Below are 17521 nucleotides of genomic sequence, written 5' to 3'. Positions count from 1 at the left end.
AGCCTTATTTCTCACTCATGTCAGGGGGCCATCTTCAGATGACTTCAATGGCTGTAGTTGCCCTGCAGACTAAGCTGCAGTAGCAGCTGCCATACTGAATGTCACTGGTCCTCAGAGGGTCTTGTACTGGCAACAAAGTTTCCTGCCTACGAGGGGGACACATCGCTTCTGCTCATGACGTAGTCAAAGAAGCAGCCACAGGGCCACCTACCACAGAGGCCAGGAAGTACACTCCTGCCATGTGCTGAGTGGACTGAGAGCTGAGGATACTGAAGAGAAGGGTGCCCATGCCCATCACATTCACTACCTACTCATTATCTCCTTTACTATTTGTCTTCTGGCTACTTGTCACCTCCCCCTTGCCTTGTTCACTGCTATCTATTCAGCACCTAGGATAGAGGCTGACACACAGTAGCTTTCCATTTTGGCCATATGTCACCTGGATGTGTGTGCGTCCAAGGTACATGCATGGATAGACTGGCTTTGGTGATTGTAGGTCTTCAGTGTCTTGTTTCATCCCAGGTAGGTTGGCCTGGACTTTCTAGGACTTTCCTAACTTCAAGTATTATGCTCCTTTAATGAGGTAACTCCTAATAGACCGCATGTTCTAATTCTGTATTCAAAGAATGTGGTCTTCAGACTCTAGCTGCCATCATGAGGATGAGTTGGCCCCTCTAGATCAGAGAAAGGACACAGGTTTGCTCTAGGATACAACAATTTTCCAAAACACTGGCTCTCAGGGCTCCGGCCTTGAATGTTCAGAGCTGGAGTAGAAATCAGCTCTTTGTTGACATTTGGTGTCTGAGACCCAACACCGCAGGAGGCTGTGCTTATTTCCAGAGCACTCTCGACCCTTCCCTGAGGCAGGAAGTTGGGCAGAAAGTGGAGGCAAACTCCTCATGGCAAAGGTTGATCTCCCCAGTGACCATCACATGGCCCATAGCCCCTCATTAGTGCAGGATGGGTGGAGTCAGGCCATGTCAACCATGAAAAAGGATACATCTTTCATCCTGGAGTCTTCATCCTCCAGAGGCTGGCCTGGGTCTGACTCTCATCTGGATGTTGTTACTACCTGGAATTCTCATCCTTTTGGAAAATGCACTCCTGATGCTGTCTCTGAAATCCATCTTTATCATGTCTTTTCTGTGTTCTGGAGCACTGAGTGTATTCATTTTCACCTCTCCTGGGGAAGAACAACTCCTCAAGTAATGAACATATAGCCTAATCCTTATCTTGAGCCACTGTTGTTTTCATATCCCATAACTGGACCTATGAGCAAGTATTCAGGGACAGTTACCACTTTTTATTACCATCTGACATTGCCTCATACGTGCATGTCACTCATAATTACTCAGAACAAGAAAAAATTTCCCTAATAAAATATTGCAGATGAACATTTGGGCACAATTCCACCTGTGATATTTCAGGAGTATTTGAATAGATCTAACCAGCAAAGGACAAGTAAGAAAAGTTATACCTCCGTAATCCTTTCTAACTGTGTATTTAGATCAGATTACTTTAGAAGTATCATCTTAAGTTGATGGTTTTCCCAAGGGGGTATTTTGTCCCCAAGAAGGTGGTGGAAAATCTGTGGATACATTTTTGGTTGTCATGCTGGGATGTTTTTGGCATCTAGTGGGCAGAAGCCAGGAAAGCTGCTGAACATCCTACAATGCACAGGGGAGCCTCCCCGCCTATAAAAAATAGTAACCTAGTCTGTCATATCAATAATGCCCAGATTGAGAGGCCCTGTCTAATAAGAATGAGTTTAGGGCTTGTGTAATTAACACAGTGAGCCCAGTAGGAGATATGACCAAATTATCTGCTCTTCATTAATTGGAGACAGAGTATTTTCATCTCCTCTGAGAGCTCAACACTTAGGACTATTTACATACTTTGGGTTTACAAGAGCCAGCAAATCCTTTCCATTGAATTTCTGCCCAGAAGAGAAGTGCTGTAGAGACCCCAGGTTAATTGAACATTATAAGAGTTTTGATTTGATTTCAGACTCAAATGGCATTCAGAACACCATTCCACTTGTGAGCTAATTGTAACTCCCTTACTCAGTCCTCAGACTTCTTGGGGATAGAGGCACTCTGCAGGTTCGTCTTTGTAACCCCAATGTCCTTGCACTTAGAGGATGCACAGGACATGTCCTTTCTTTGAACCACGGTTTTTGAATAGTTTATTCTATTCTTTTTCTCCTGGGTATATGTATGTATGTACTGATGCACGTGTGTTATACATGCAGGGGTATATGTGTGCATGTGCGTGTATGCATATGTCGGTATTCGTGTGTATGTGTATATATGTTTTCTTCTCTTGGTCTTGAGTTCAGTTTCTCTCTTTGCTCAAGTGACATTTAAATAATCACTGGTGGAGTTTCCATTTGTGGCTGTGTGGGTTAGGAACCCAACACAGTCTCCGTGCAGATGGGGGTTTGATCTCTAGCCTCATTCAGTGGGTTAAGGATCCAGTGTTGCCACAAGCTACGGTGTACAACGCAGATGTGGCTCAGATCCCGTGTTGCTATGGCTGTGGCATACTCCTCAGATGCAGCTCTGATTCAACCCCTAGTCCAGGAACTTAAATACACCTCAGATGCAGCTCTAAAAAGGAAAAAAAAAAAAAAAAAGAAAAAGAAAAAGAAAGAAAAAGTCACCGGTGATTACTGGTATTTCTAAGGTGCTGTGAGCTCTAGATTTTTTGGAGAAAGCTGATGATCCCAGTTACTTGTGATAATCCATGGGGGAAATATATATTTATAAAATATAATTATATATAATATTTATGTATATAATATTTTATTTTAATGAAATTAATATTTAAAATGTTTGAATATATTTATTATATACATTACATACAAAATACATAATAATAATATTTTTTATATGTATATATATATATATATATGTGTGTGTGTAGAGAGAGAGAGATGCTGGCTTCTATGATACCTCCATGTTTATGGACATTCTCAATTGCTTTCCAAAGTGGCTGCACCATGTTAAATTCCCGACAACAATGTATAAGTTTCCACTGTCTCCAAATCCTCACCAATGCTTGTTATTGTCTATCTTTTAAACTGTACGTCTGCTAGTGGGAGTTAAGGGAATCTCATGTGGGTTTTTTTTGTTGTTTTTTTTTTTTCCATTTTTGGCCACCCTATAGCATATGGAACTCCCGGGCCAGGGTTCACATCTGAGCTGCAGTCACAACCTTAGCTGCAGCTGTGGAAATGCCAGATCCTTAACCTGCTGTGCCAGACCAGAGACCGAACCCGAGTACCAGCACTCCCAAGACACCACTGATGCTGTTGTGCCCCAGAGGGAACTCCTGTCATTGTGGTTTTGATTTACATTTCCTGATGGTTAGTGACACTGACCATTTTTGTATGTCATTATTGGCCATTTACGTATTTTCTTTTGAGAAACGTCTTTTCCAGCACCATGCCCATTTTGAAATTGAATTGCTCGTTTTTATATTTTTGAGTTTTAACAGTTCCTCATGTACTTTAGATGTAAGTACATTACTACATATTTGATTTGCAAAAGTTTTCCCCATTCTGTGGCTTGTAGTAATACTAGGCTTTTATGTATGTTTCTCGGGTGGAATTAACAGGAGTCACTGATGCCCACCGTGAGCTACTAAGGAAAGGGGTGGGTCAAAGATGACAGAGTTTCAGCCTGGAAGGATGGAGGGGTTGTTAACTGAGGTGGGGAAGATTATAGGAAGAGCGCACGGTGGGTGGAGGTGGTGAAGAAGAGGATTTCAGTCTTGGGCATTTCAAATTTGAAATGCATGTCAGATATGCAAGTGGAGATGCAAGTAGAGCAGGAACTGGCTAAAGGTTTTTGGAACTCACAGAAACGTCTAGGCTTCAGGAATGAGCTCTTTTTCTTTTCTTTTTTTTTTTTAGGGCCACACCTGCAGCATAGGAAAGTTCTCAGGCTAGGGGTGGAATTGCCAGCTACAGCTGCCCATCTATACCATAGCTCACAGCAACACCAGGATCCCTAACCCCCTGAGTGAGGCCAGGGATCAAACCTGCATCCTCATGGATATTAGTTGAATTCTGAATTCATTTCCACTGTGCCACAATGGGAACTCCAGGAATGAGCTCTTGAACCATTTCAGTCTATCTCTTTGTCCCAGTGCAATGAACACCCCAAGGCAATTGCAGTGAGATGTCTGTGGTCCTTTATCCATGCACACTTTTGACCTATTACTCTACCGCCAGTCCATCTTGGGCCTGATCGTGGCCATCTCAGCCGTGAACAAAGCCTGTGCCATGATTAGAGTTTCCTGAGTGGAAACCACAGTGTCATCCTTTATGTGTGAAGATCTTGTTGCTGAGATGCCAGGGCAAGTCAGGAAAGGGAATGCATTGATGCAGCTGCTACTTGGTCCCCTGGTGGCCAGCATAACCTGTGGATGGCTGGAGTTTTGATCATCCTCCAGGGCCTCCGCAGAGAAGCTAGCTTAGTAGCTTGCACAAGGTGTGGAATTGGTACCCTGGCCTCATTTACAGCCGTTCTTATCTGGAGAAGCCAGCTTGCCCTCAAAGTGGTAAAGGCACCATAGCTAATGAGGTTCTTCCTAATGCAGGGCTGGAGCAGCCTCGCTCAATGCAGCAGAGGTTCTGCTTCATGTGGATGCAGAAGCTTTTGGAAAACTTGAAGGGGGAGTTCTCGTTGTGGCTCAGCAGGTTAAGAACCTGACATAGTTTTCATGAGGATTCAGGTTCAATCCCTGGCCTCGCTCAGTGGGTTAAGGATTCAGTTTTGCCATGAGCTGTGCCATAGGTTGCAGATGCGGCTTGGATCTGGTGTTGCTGTGGCTATGGTTTAGGCCTTTAGCTGCAGCTCCGATATGACACCTGGCCCAGGAACTTCCGTATGCTGTGGGTGTGGCTGTTGAAAAAAGAAAGAAAAAAAAAAAGTAAAAAAAAAAAAAGTTGAAGGCTCTTTGCTTCCTTAGTTGCATGTCAAAGATAGGGTCAGGGTCTCAATAAAAAGGAAAAATCCATGAAACAATGATGAGAGTTACGATCAGATTCTGAGTCCTTGAAGCAGAGTGTTGATCCTGGATCTCCTAAGCTCGATGTCTTCATGTTAATGAAGCTGTTCACCAATCCTCCTTGGTGTTTTCACTCCTGAGCTAATGGTGGCATTGCACTGTTGGCTCCTCGTGGTCAGAGGGGGCATGCGGCTGCTCTGGCCAGTGAGACTGCAGAGGAATTGATGGGCATTACTTCCAGGCCACGGCTTCCCTTGGCCCGTGTGCGGAACCCCTAGGGCACCTTCTACCTTTGGGCCAGACAAAGGTGTTACAGACATGCTCAGTCAACACCCTTGTTTTATTTTATGTTTTTCATCGTTAAGTTTTATCGAAGTCTAGTTGATTTGCGATGTGTTAATTTCTGCTGTGCAGCAAAGTGATTCTGTTATGCATATCCACATATCCACTCTTTTTCAGATTCTTTTCCCATATAGGTTGTCAGAGAATACTGAGTAGAACTCCTTGAGCTCTAAGCAGGTCCCCATTAACCGTCCATTGCATAGACAGTAGTGTGCATATTGCCAGTCCCAAACCCCCAACACCATTATTTTAGATGCATTGACTTTCTCTGTCAGACTCATAAAGAAATTGATGATAACAACACTGTTGACCAGAAGGGAGAGGGAGTAGGGGATCTAAGGTACAGGAGCAGGAGGCAGAGTTTTCCCTGTACACTACTTTGTGAGGTTTCTTTTTTCTTTTTAGTGCCACGCCCACGGCATATGGAAGCTCCCAGGCTAGGGGTCTAATCGGAACTGCAGATGCTGGCCTACACCACAGCCACGGCAATGCCAGATCCAAGCCACGTCTGTGACCTACACTGCAGCTTTCGGCAAAGCCGAATCCTTAACTTACTGGACAAGGCCAGGGATCGAACCTGCATCCTCATGGATATTAGTTGGGTTCTGAACCTGCTGAGCCACAATGGGAACGCGACCATGTGAAATATGTTATTTATTCAGAATGTCATGAAACAAATCAGAGTGCAAATTCTCTAGGTCCTGGCTCAGACGAATCCAAAAACGTCCACCCCAGGGACAACGAGGAGAATCATGGAAGACATACCCATTCATTGCGGATATTGTCAGGTCTGTCACATTCTTTCTAAGCCAATAAGCACAGGTTTCATGTTTTACATTAGAAGACTTAGAAGGAGCACGTGTTCACAAAGGATATTTAAGTTATGCACGATACGAGTGTTCATTTTGGACATTAATGTGGAAAGCAGAGAGAGGAACAGCTCCTAAAAGCTGCCTTTAGAGAAACAGCATCAGTTACTTTCTGCACCTCCATTTCCTAGAAAGGGTTGGAGATATTGTCAGAGACACAGAGAAAGAGGGAAAAAACTATATAATTGGGTCAGTTGTCTTAGCTGTCCCCGGACGTGTCATGGTGATTTCCACAAAATCAAGTGAGCTGGCAGCTGGGATGAGCTATTAGTATGAGAAATAGTTGTAGATGTGGCAGCTGAGAAAGCTGAAGCCCCTGCACCTTCGCTCATTATCGAGATTTATTGTGTTGAGCTCTGAAGAAGTGTTAGGTAAGCAAAAATAAGGTCACTCAAACCAATACGCAAAGTAGATGCTGCTTTTATGGAGAAAAAAGGAGAAGAAAACGTAAAGGAACCTCCAATAATTTTTCTGTGGGTTGTGAAATGGGAGTCACAGTTTGGTTTTAAAATTATGAGATGAATTAGGAGTCAGGGAATTTCTTGGAGCATTTCTGATAAAAATAGGTCATTGAGATTCGAACAACAGCAGTGCAATCGCTAAAGCACAGAGGGCTGGGATGATAACTTTCTATTTTTAAATACAGTATTTCTGGTTTACAGAACATTAAAGACTTGAGTATAACAAACACCCATGGACCTATCATTTGGTTTGTCAAACCATAATATTTTGCCAAATATCCTGTAGTTTCTTTAAAAGAGAGAAAACACAACAGAGAAAATTGAAACCTTAACATACCAATTCCGACCACATTTTCTTTTCTCCCTCCCAGGAGGTAGCCATTCCTCTCAATTTAGTTATTCTGAGGAATTAAAAAAAATTACATTCACACACACACACACACACACACACACACTTACTGGAAATATTGTACCTATAAATAGAAAGCTATCATCCCCACTCTATGGTTTGGTGGATATATATATTATTATTATATTTATTTATCATGGTATTATACTATTATATTATAAAGGTCCATTTGCAATTAGCCTTCTCTTTTCTAAAAGTTTTAAAGCTTTATGGCTGCATCTATGGCACATGGAAGTTCCCAGGCCAAGGGTCAAATCAGAGCTGTAGCTGCAGGCCTACACCACAGACACAGCAATGCCAGATCTGCGCCACATCTCTGACCTACACTACAGCTCACGGCAACGTCAGACCCTTAACCTGCTGAGCAAGGCCAGGGATCAAACCCACATCTTCACAGATACTATGTCAGTTCTTAACCCCTTGAGCCACAATAGGAACTCATCGCCTTTTCTTTGAAATTCTTATGTTTCTGTGTGTGCACCTGTATATACACCCTGTGTCTATAGACATAGGCATGGATCTGTATGTATACACACACATGCATATCCCCACACACATACACTCAGGAGCAGGCTTTCTGATTTCCAGGGCAAGAACAGCATCAACTTTACTGGGTATTTCTAAATTGTTCCCCCAAAGCCTTATGCCAATTTACATTCCCATCAGCAATGTATGAGAGTTTCCATTCCCTAGAGTGTCTCCAGAAATGCCTGGTTATTTTCATCTTGGCACAATCTTGGCACATGCTCACAACTAAATCCTCTTTTGCATGCGTCCTTCTGGGTTTGGGCTGACCTTTGACACATTTTAAGCTCCTGGGAGGGGGCCAGGCGGGGCTGGCGGGGCTCAGTAAGCAGAGCCCTCCAACACCAGGCTTTCGGAGGTATTCCTGTTCCAGGGGGAAGCCTCTCCTGATGACATTTCTGCCACAGAGGATCAAACTCCTGTCACTAGCAACGCCATCCTCTTTTACAATGCGTCCCAAAGGCTTCCCTTACAGAACCACGCTCCTGTTTGCTGGGTTAATCCTCATGGGTATAGAAGCTGATTGAAGTGTTAGTCACCCAAACACAGGGAGGCAGGAGGACAGAACTGGGAGGGAAGGAGCCTGTGAACCTTTGGCAGAATGAATGAAGCAGACCTTGAGTCACCATTAGTAGGAAAGACGAAGGGTGATGAACAAGACCAAGATGCTGATGCTGAGGCCAGCTTTTTACACAGACCTAGGCATCTTAAGACCTCACCTGTCTATTTCTTAAAGTGTCGGGTACCTGGGCAAGCCCCAGAGAGTAGAGTAGGGACTGCACATGTATGGTCGTGTTTCCTCTGTGACATCGTTGACAGGTAAGGGCCACCCAGGAGGTAGATAGAAGGGAGAGCTATCTCCCTTCACACCCCAGCCCACGACTCCTCCCCTCTGGTGTTTCAGGTGCAGCTGTCTCCTCTGGGAAGACCCCTTACAGGTACTCTTCTCACTACTCTGGTTTCTGTGGCTACTGGAACCTCCCTACCACCCCTCTGCCCCCAACCAAAACCAAGCTAAGCAGAGAGAAGCTAGAAGTTTCTTGCCAGGGCACAGCATTGCTGGTGGCCTTAATCACGGTGTCCTTACAAATGCAGCTGGTCAGCCGGGCACCACTGAGTCTTTTGGTTCACCTTCAAAACTGGCAATAGGAAGTTCCTGCTGTGGTGCAACAGGATTGGCAGCATCTCTGGAACACTGAGATACAGGTTCAATCCCCTGCCGAGCACAATGGGTTAGGGATCCAGTGTTGGCACAGCTGCAGCATAGGTCACAACTGTGGCTTGGATCTGATCCCTGGCCTGAGAACTCCATAGGCCACGGGGCAGCCAAAAAGAAAAGAAAAGAAGAAAAAAAAACTGGCAATAAATGGCTTTTTTTTTTTTTTGGCCAAGGCCATGACATGTAGAAGATCCTGGGACAAAGATTGAACCTGTGCCACAGCAGCAAACCTAGCCACAGTAGTGATAGTGCCAGATCCTTAACCCACTGAGCCACCAGGACAGTCCAATAAGTGACTTTTTGGAAGACGCAATTCTTTTCACAGTAGCTTGTTTCCATTTTTAATGTTTTTGCTGTTATGATGTAGACTTTTTTCCTTTTGTCAATAATACTAACTATTGCATTGTTCATAAAATAAAAAATATTATAAACAATTATTGATTTTCACCCACTTTCTAGTGGTTCTGTTGATCAGACTTGCATTCATATGATGAACTATGAATTCAGTTATCCAAGAATCACACATTCTGAGAGTATAGTGTTAACTTAAAACAATGAAAATACTTGTTTATTTTACTAGCAAAAGGAGCTAATTCGGGAACAGTGAAGAACTGCAATTCAGGACATGGAAACGTATTGAAAACACAAATAGCCCTGATAAAGCAGAGGAGGTGAAACTCTTTTAAAGAGGAACAGGGGAAGTTGGGAGGGGCTATTTTAAACAAAAAGCCCATTGGAGGCAACAGGGAGTTTAACTATAGTGGTTTTTCATTGGCCGAATTGTGATGGTGATGGTCTCTCATTGGCTGAGCTGTTGTCAGGAAAAGAGAAAAATGTTCTTCCTTGGCTGCAGGTGGTATAGCAATGCCACTTCTTGCTGGAGATGCAAAATATTCCTCTTCCTCTTGAGATCTGTCTTGAGATGCAGTGGTTTATGTATGAGAGCTCCCCTTTCTGGCCCCCAGGCTCCATTTTAATGAGGTTTCCTTTTATGAATTTTTGCAGTAGGAAATATGAAAGTTTTCTCTGAATTACAGAAATATATGAAAGCATTTCTTCTTTTTAACATTTCCGAGCTTTCTAAGTATTATGCCATGATGATCATTTTCATAATTTAAAAATTAGGTTTTAAGGTTGCTTTATCAGTTTACTAACCAGAGTTTGATGAGTTTTTTGGTGCCACTTAGCCTATATTTGTGCTCTGGAAGCTGAGAATGATGGATGATCTTTTTATTATGATTTTTTTCAAGTAAAATTGGAGTACTGAGCACATATTTAATGTGTATAATTTACTAAGTTTTGACCTATGTAAACACCCAAAATTACATCATCAAAACAAAGATAAGAAGTATCTATCACCTCAAAACATTCCTTTTTTTTTTTTTTTCTTTTTAGGGCTACACCCATGGCGTATGTAAGTTCCCAGGCTAGGGGTTGAATTGGAGCTGCAGCTGCTGGCCTACACCATAGCCACAGCAACGCAGGATCCGAGCCACATCTGCGACCTACACCACTGCTCACGGAAGCACCAGATCCCTGGCCCACTGAGCAAGGCCAGGGATCGAACTTGCATCCTCATGGATACTAGTCAGGTTCATTTCCACTGTACCACAATGGGAACTCCCTCAAAATATTCCTGATACCTATTTTCACCCATCCAGCCTCATCCCCAGGCAGTCACTGCTATGTCACTAGAGGTTAGTTTGCTTTTCCCATATTTTTATACAACTGGGCATTATGAAATCCAATTTGCATAACTTCTTTCACTCAGTATAATAATTTTGAGGCTTGTCCATGTTTGTTCTTTTTCTTACCAATCATACTTCATGATGTGGACATTCCAGATTGTGTTTTCCCACTCATCTATCAATAGACCTTTGAGTTAACTCTAGTTTTTGGTTTTAAAAATAAAACTGCTATGAACATTCGTAAACAAGTCCTAGTGGGCATATGCATTCTTTTGCTACCTAGAAGAGGAATATCTGAGTCATATGCTATATATTTGCTTAACATTAAAAAGTGCTAATCTGTTTTCCAAAGGAGTTTTGCCATTTAATATTTCCACACAGTTCATGAGAGTTCCAGTGCTAGGTATGGTCAGTTTGTTTTGTTTTGTTTTGTTTTGTTTTATTTTTGTCTTTTGTCTCTCGAGGGCCACACTCACGGCATATGGAGGTTCCCAGGCTAGGGGTCGAATCAGAGCTGCACCTGCCAGCCTACGCCACAGCCACAGCAATGCCAGATCCTTAGCCCACTGAGTGAAGCCAGGGATCGAACCTGCAACCTCATGGTTCCTAGTCGGATTCGTTTCCACTGTGTCACGACGGGAACTCCCCAGTTTGTTTGTTTTAAAGTTTAGCCACGAGAATGGGTTTGCTGGGTTATCTCATTTTGATACTAATTTGCATTTCTCTATTGTCTCATGATTTTGAACATCTTTTCATGTGCTTACCGAGGACTCATGTTTCTTGTTTATAAAGTGTCTTTTCAAATTCTTTGTCCATGTTCATATGGCACTGTTTGTTTTCTTGTTGATTGTAAGAGCTCTATCAATTGTCTTTGTCTGGGATATGTGTTGTGAACATTTTCTCTAAATTTGTTGCTTGCCTTTTTGTTTTCTTTCTTTCACCACACTCTTGGCATGTAGAGATTCCCAGGCCAGGGATCCAGCCTGCGCCACAGCTGCATCAACACCAGATCCTTAACCAGCTGCACTTCAAGGGAACTTCTGCCTTTTTGTTTCGTTTTCTTAATGGTATTTTTCAAAGATCAAAACTTTTAAATTTGTATGAAGTTTAATAAATTATTTTTTGGGGATTCAAATATTTAGTGTTTTAACATTTCCATAGTCAAATTTGCCCCCCAAATGCCATATTTTCTCCTAGAAATTTTATAATGTTACTAGATTATATTTATTTATTGGCAATTCCTGTTATGTTTTATCTGTGGTATGAGATAATGGTGATGTTTTTAAAAATATGGACATCCAAGAGTTCCCATTGTGGCTCAGTGGGTTAAGAACCTAGCATAGTGTCTGTAAGGATGCAGGTTTGATCCCTGCCTCATTATGTGGGTTAGGGATCCAACATTGCTGCAGGCTGTAGCACGGATCACAGGTGTAGCTCAGATCCAGTGTGGCTGTGGTGTACACCTGCAGCTGCCGTTCCGATTCAGCCGCTAGCCTGGGAATTTCCATATGCCACAGGTTCAACAGTAAAAAGAAAAAAAAAAATAAGATAAACTGTAGATATCCAGTTGATCCATCACCATTTGTTGAATAACATTTCCTTTCCCTACTGAATTGTCTCGGCACTTTTGTCAGAAATCAAGACCATGCATAGGTAGATCCATTTCTGAATACTCTCCTCTGCTGTTCATGTTTATATTTACTTTTTTCAAATGTATCTGTCCTGAGTAGTGTAACTTCAGAGTTAGTCTTGACATCAGGCGAGTTACGTTCTCCAACTTTGTTCTGGTTTTGATTAATTTGTTTGGTTATTCTAGGTTGTTTAAGTTTACATGAAAATTGTAGGATCAGGATACGAATTTCTCCCAATAGTCTGCTGGAATGTATATGTGGGTTCCATTGAGTTTATAGAACAATGTACAGAGAATTAATATCCTATTCATACTGAGATTTTCCATTTGTGAACATGATATGCATTTTTACTTATGTAGGTCTTCTTTAATTTTTCTCGGCCGTGTTTTGTTGCATCTAAATCCCAAATGCATCTGTTATATTTATTCCTAGGTATTTTATACTTTGGACCTTCTATGACTTTTTAAAAACTTCATTTTCCAACTGGCTGCTGCCAGTAAATCCAACTGATTATTTTTTAACCTTGTATCCATAACCTTGCAAAAATCTTTTTAAAAAATTTAGTAACCATTTTCCAGATTTCCTGGGATTTTCTATCCCCTGTAAATAGGGACAATTTCAGTCCTTCTGACCACCAGACCTATTTTCCTTATTTTATGTTACAATATTTTATTTTATGCTAGTTTGTATTTTATGTTGTTATGTTATTCTAGTCTATTCCATTCCAGAATTAATAGAATAGTCCTTTTTTTTTTTTTTTTTTTCTGCAGTGGCTAAGATCTCCACTGACTAAAATTAGTTTCTGGTTTCAGAGGGGGAAAAGAAACCCTCAGTCTTTTATTGTCAAGTTTGATGTTTACTAAGATTTCACATAACTGTCCATTTCCCTTCGAGGGTGCGGGGGCCTCCTAGCCTATTCCCACTTTCTTAGGTTTTTTATTATGGATGGTACTAGGAACAGGTCCATTTCTAAGAAACCCAGAAAAAAGCTCCTATGGAATTCCAAGCAGATTTGTCAACCTTCCCAATTTCCCCTGAACCATCTCTGGCCCTGGAACATTTCCACCCTTGGCTGATCAAGCAAATCATCCTAAGTGATGATTATAAGGTCCTGTTCTCTCTCCAAGGGAGGAGGAGAGCTTGCAGATGGAAGCAGTAAATTAGCTCAATAATCTACTTTGGCAGGAGGAAACCTAACGGGACAGAACACAATCTAATCTCCTAGGATGGAACCGGCCTCCACATTGTGATTTTATGTCCACATCAGAGTTTCCCACTGAGGCCCCCTTATGAGCCTATTCAATATTGATGTTGCAGATGCATCCATGCAAAACCAGTGGAGACTTCTGAGTAGCAGGGTGAGATGGGGTGCTGTCCTTGGTGCTGAATCCCAAGCTGGCTCTAACCTTCCTATTCCTTTGACCTGCAAAGTTTTGAGGAAACAGTCCCAGACCTCTAGCCCCCAGGTATGGCTGCATCATCAACCTCCACCTCTCTGAGGATGTGCTGACTGACCCCTCCTCAGAGAAGTGGCGAGTCTATGGTAGAAGTTCTCTCTTGTTTTGTTTAAATTCTTTTTTCTTTTTTCTTTTTTGCTGCATAGGCAGTATGCAGAAGTTCCTGGGCCTGGGATTGAACGTGAACCATGTAGCAGCACCCAAAGCCATAGCAGTGAGAAGGCAGGAGCCTTAACAAGCTAGGCCATCAGAGAACTCTCTATGGTAGAAGGAAACTGCAGTTAACTTAAAAGAGGGTCTTCAGGGAGGACCTGCCATTCTGAATTTTCATATTGTAAAGAGAAGGAAAACTCAACTAAGGAGGAATGCTGTAGATTTCCAAGACAGTCATTTGACCTCTTGTACCATAAGCTCCCAAGGGCATGACTATGGTCAAAGGTTTGTAAAACTCTCACAGTGCTCAGGACAGGGCTTCACATACCATCAATCCAAGAGTCTTAGGATAAAATATCCCGAGAATCAGGCTTGTGATGGGGATGTGTGAACAAGATGAGGTGTAAGAGAAAATAAGGAGGAGCAGAGACGTGACCTCGAGAACACTTTACTATTTAAATAAAAGAGGCCCTGGGACTGGCTCCAGCTGAGGGTTTCCATGTGGGGATGGGAGTTCAGGATGGCCAGAACCTCTGATTGCTGGCAAAACAAGCCAAAACCAACTGGCCATTTTGTAGAAAGTCAAGCAAACAAGCAAGCAAACAGACACAAAGAACATTTGCAACCTCTGTGGGTGGTGATTCATCCATCAGAACCCTCTTGGAGAGTACAAGCTACATACCGCTTATTTGTTTGTTTTTACCTCTGACACCTCCAGAGCTGCTACCCAATGCTCAGTGTAGGGACCAAAAGGACTGGGTCTGGGTATCCCCATGGAGTGGTTGGCAGGCCCCTTGCAGCATCTGTAATTGTGTCCAAGGCCCTACCGTGTTGCTTTAAAGTCCTGTACAAGTGGGATCTGGTCTGGCTGAGACAATGAGTGTTATTTACCCCATTGACCAAGACATTGAAACAGGGCATTAGAGCTGCCTCACAGTGATCCGCTGAAAGGAGGGTGTGAAGTAATCTCTGAGTCCAAGGAAACATGAGTTGATCCCAAGATGTTATTTAGAGGATGCTGGTGGGCGGATCCATGCTGCCTCCTCCCTGCCCAGCACCTTGCTGAGCTCAACTTTGAGGATAGTTGTGGGGAAATCATGAGACAGACTCAATATCCTGGGATGGGCTAACAGATTGCAGAGACTGGACCTTCCTGATATTGGACCTTGTGGATTCTTCCAAAGATAATGCCCTCTGTGGATGTGTATTCTGATAAACTCCTATAGCCTCAGTTGTATTTCTTAACTGGAGTGATCTGCCCCCAGATCAGGTTTAGCGATGTCTGAGGACATTTTGGCATTCTCCCTGAGGGTCAGGGTGCTGCTATTGGCAGTAGTGGGTACAAGGCCAGGCCACATAAGCATCCTTCCCTGCTTGGGACAGCCCCTCATGACAGGAAATCATTTGGCCCTTGATGTCAATAACACCTAGATGGAGAAAGCCTGCTCCACTGATCCCAAGGCCATGTTATGTCATGGTCACTCTGGTTAATTTGCACACAGTGGCCCTTAGTAAGTTTCTTCAGGTTTTTAAGCAGAACTCAGTAAAGACAATTGACTCAGTCCTTTGATAAGAGAGAGAAAGAAACTCTTTGGTCATTTTGTTTTGTTTTATTTGTTTTTGGCCACCCTGCGGCATATGGAGGTGTTGGGCCAGAGCTGAAGATTCAACCTATGCCGCAGCTGCAGCCGTGCTGGATCCTTAATCCCACTGGGCTGGGCTGTGGATCGAATCTGCGTCCTAGCAAACACTGCCGATCCTGTGGCACCACAACGGGAACTCCTCTTTGGGTCATTTTGTACATGCATTGACTGGAGTTAGTCTGTGGACCTCCAGTTTGTATGTGCTGCTTTCTGCATGGTTTCTTACACAGAGGACTGAGCTGCCTGGAAAATCCCCCTCCTTAGTGTAAAGATATTTTCATTGAGCTCCAACACGTATCCTGTTCTCTGGGAGAGAGGACACCCACGGCCTGGTTTTGGCTTCCATAGCTCTGCCAATTCCCATCTGGTCAACACTGTACTAAATTCCTTCAGCCACTCCACCTAAACCTGGACCACTTTTCTAGCCTAGAGAGGTTAAGCGCACAGACAACCGACCACCACTTACTAGGTTTCTACCGTTGGAGAAGCTACTAAATGCCTGGGTGTTACTTCTCACATCTGCAAAATGGGAGCAGTATTAATACCCAGTTCATCTATTGGTTGCAGTGATTCCATTAGTTAATCCACATCAATGCTTAAAACACTGCAGGAGGAGTTCCCATCCTGGCTCAGTAGTAACGAACCCGACTGGTGTCCATGAAAATGCAGATTCGATCCCTGGCCTTGCTCAGGGGGTTAAAGATCTGGTATTGCCATGAGCTGTGGTGTAGGCTATAGATATGGCTTGGATCCAGCATTACTGTGGCTGTGGTGTAGGCCAGCAGCTGCAGCTCCGATTTGACCCCTACCCTGGGAACTTTCATATGCCACAGGTGTGGCCCTAAAGAGACAAAAAAAAAAAAAAAAAAAAAAAAAAAAGAGAGAGAGAAGGAAAGAAAGAAAGAAAGACAGACAGACCACTGCAGGAAAATGCTCAGTATATGCTATTTACCCATCATCATCTTCTAAAAGCCAGTTCTTTAACAGGGGAATTGCTTGCAAATAGTAAAAAAATCACAACAAGGTAAAATCTAGCTATTATGTTGAATTTCTTAAGATTGTTGGGCAGATCCATGGGCATTGTCCACTGTGAAGTGCTTGAAGGGAGAAAGAATTATTTATTCTCTTACTTTGACACAGATGAGGGCCTACTTTGTAGAGCCCTTTAAGGAAGGCCATGTCCTTCTGGACACAGCTAGATTTTGGGGGGAGAAAGGAGATATTTCTTCCCTTTTCTACCAAACCTACCACCTTCTGAAAAGTATAGACTTAGGACATAATTTTAAGAAAAAATTATTTGCAAAAGGTGGCTCTGACAAGCTAACAATTTTAATCCTTTAATGACATTTTCTACACTTAAAGGAGGTTTATGGAGTTGCTGCTGTGGCATCGTGGGTTAAGGATCCAGTGTTGCTACAGCTGTGGTGTAGATCACACCTGTGGCTCAGATTCAACCCCTGGCCCGGGAACTTTTATATGCCACAGGTGCGGCCAAAAAAATTAATTAATTAAGGAGGTTTATAATATGTGCTTGGGGGAGATTATAAAGAAGAAGAAAGTGCAGTCCATGCCTGCAGTTTGCTGGGCTCCCAGCCCTTACATGCAAATAGCAGTTAGAGGATCATTAAAAGGTAGGGCAGAAGAGAATGAGAATCTGTTAGTGTTTTTACCTTTTGGGACTGAACACTACTTTGGCAATGAACAAGTGTCCTGCTAAGAATGAGTCCTGGAAAGGCTCCTTGTCTCTCCAGAGACGTTTTCAGCTAGCAGCCCTGAGTCCATTGCTTTAATGAGAAGCCTCTGGTTCCCTTTTAATACTCTCTCCAGCCAACTCTGAAGATGAAGAAATGATTTTTTTTCTGTTGGCAGGCACTTAACAAGGCAATTCCCACCAGTGACCACTGACCCTTACAGATGAAACCTCAAAAGAGTGTGTTTGGTTTTTTTCAAGGAGCATGGAAAAGCCAGAACTCAAAGTAAGTAATGAGTCATCAGAGTTCCTATTGTGGTTTAGCAGGTTAAGAGCCCAACTAGTATCCATGAGGATATGGGTTAGATCCCTGGCCTCGCTCAGTGGGTTAAGGATCAGGCATTGCCATCAGGTGAGG

At 42.9% G+C, this 17521-nt stretch overlaps 1 protein-coding gene and 1 long non-coding RNA gene across 8 annotated transcripts in view; one reads left to right on the top strand and one right to left on the bottom strand.

Moving 5' to 3' along the window:
* Positions 1-17521, bottom strand: part of DHX37 (DEAH-box helicase 37) — a 978033-nt gene that overhangs the window by 833866 nt on the left and 126646 nt on the right. The window lies entirely within an intron of this gene.
* Positions 1-17521, top strand: part of LOC106505915 (uncharacterized) — a 189642-nt gene that overhangs the window by 47660 nt on the left and 124461 nt on the right. For all 7 annotated transcript variants that reach the window (XR_014827366.1, XR_014827363.1, XR_014827365.1 and 4 more), the window contains exon 3: positions 17283-17389. This is a non-coding gene — a long non-coding RNA (uncharacterized LOC106505915). The remainder of the gene's footprint in view (positions 1-17282; positions 17390-17521) is intronic.

The sequence above is a fragment of the Sus scrofa genome, chromosome 14 (assembly GCF_054392235.1).
Source record: "Sus scrofa isolate SSC_HxYL_T2T_F1_AM1 chromosome 14, Sscrofa_HxYL_maternal_Yorkshire_Landrace_v2.0, whole genome shotgun sequence".
Classification (NCBI taxonomy): domain Eukaryota; kingdom Metazoa; phylum Chordata; class Mammalia; order Artiodactyla; family Suidae; genus Sus; species Sus scrofa.
This window is presented reverse-complemented; position numbering and strand designations above follow the sequence as displayed.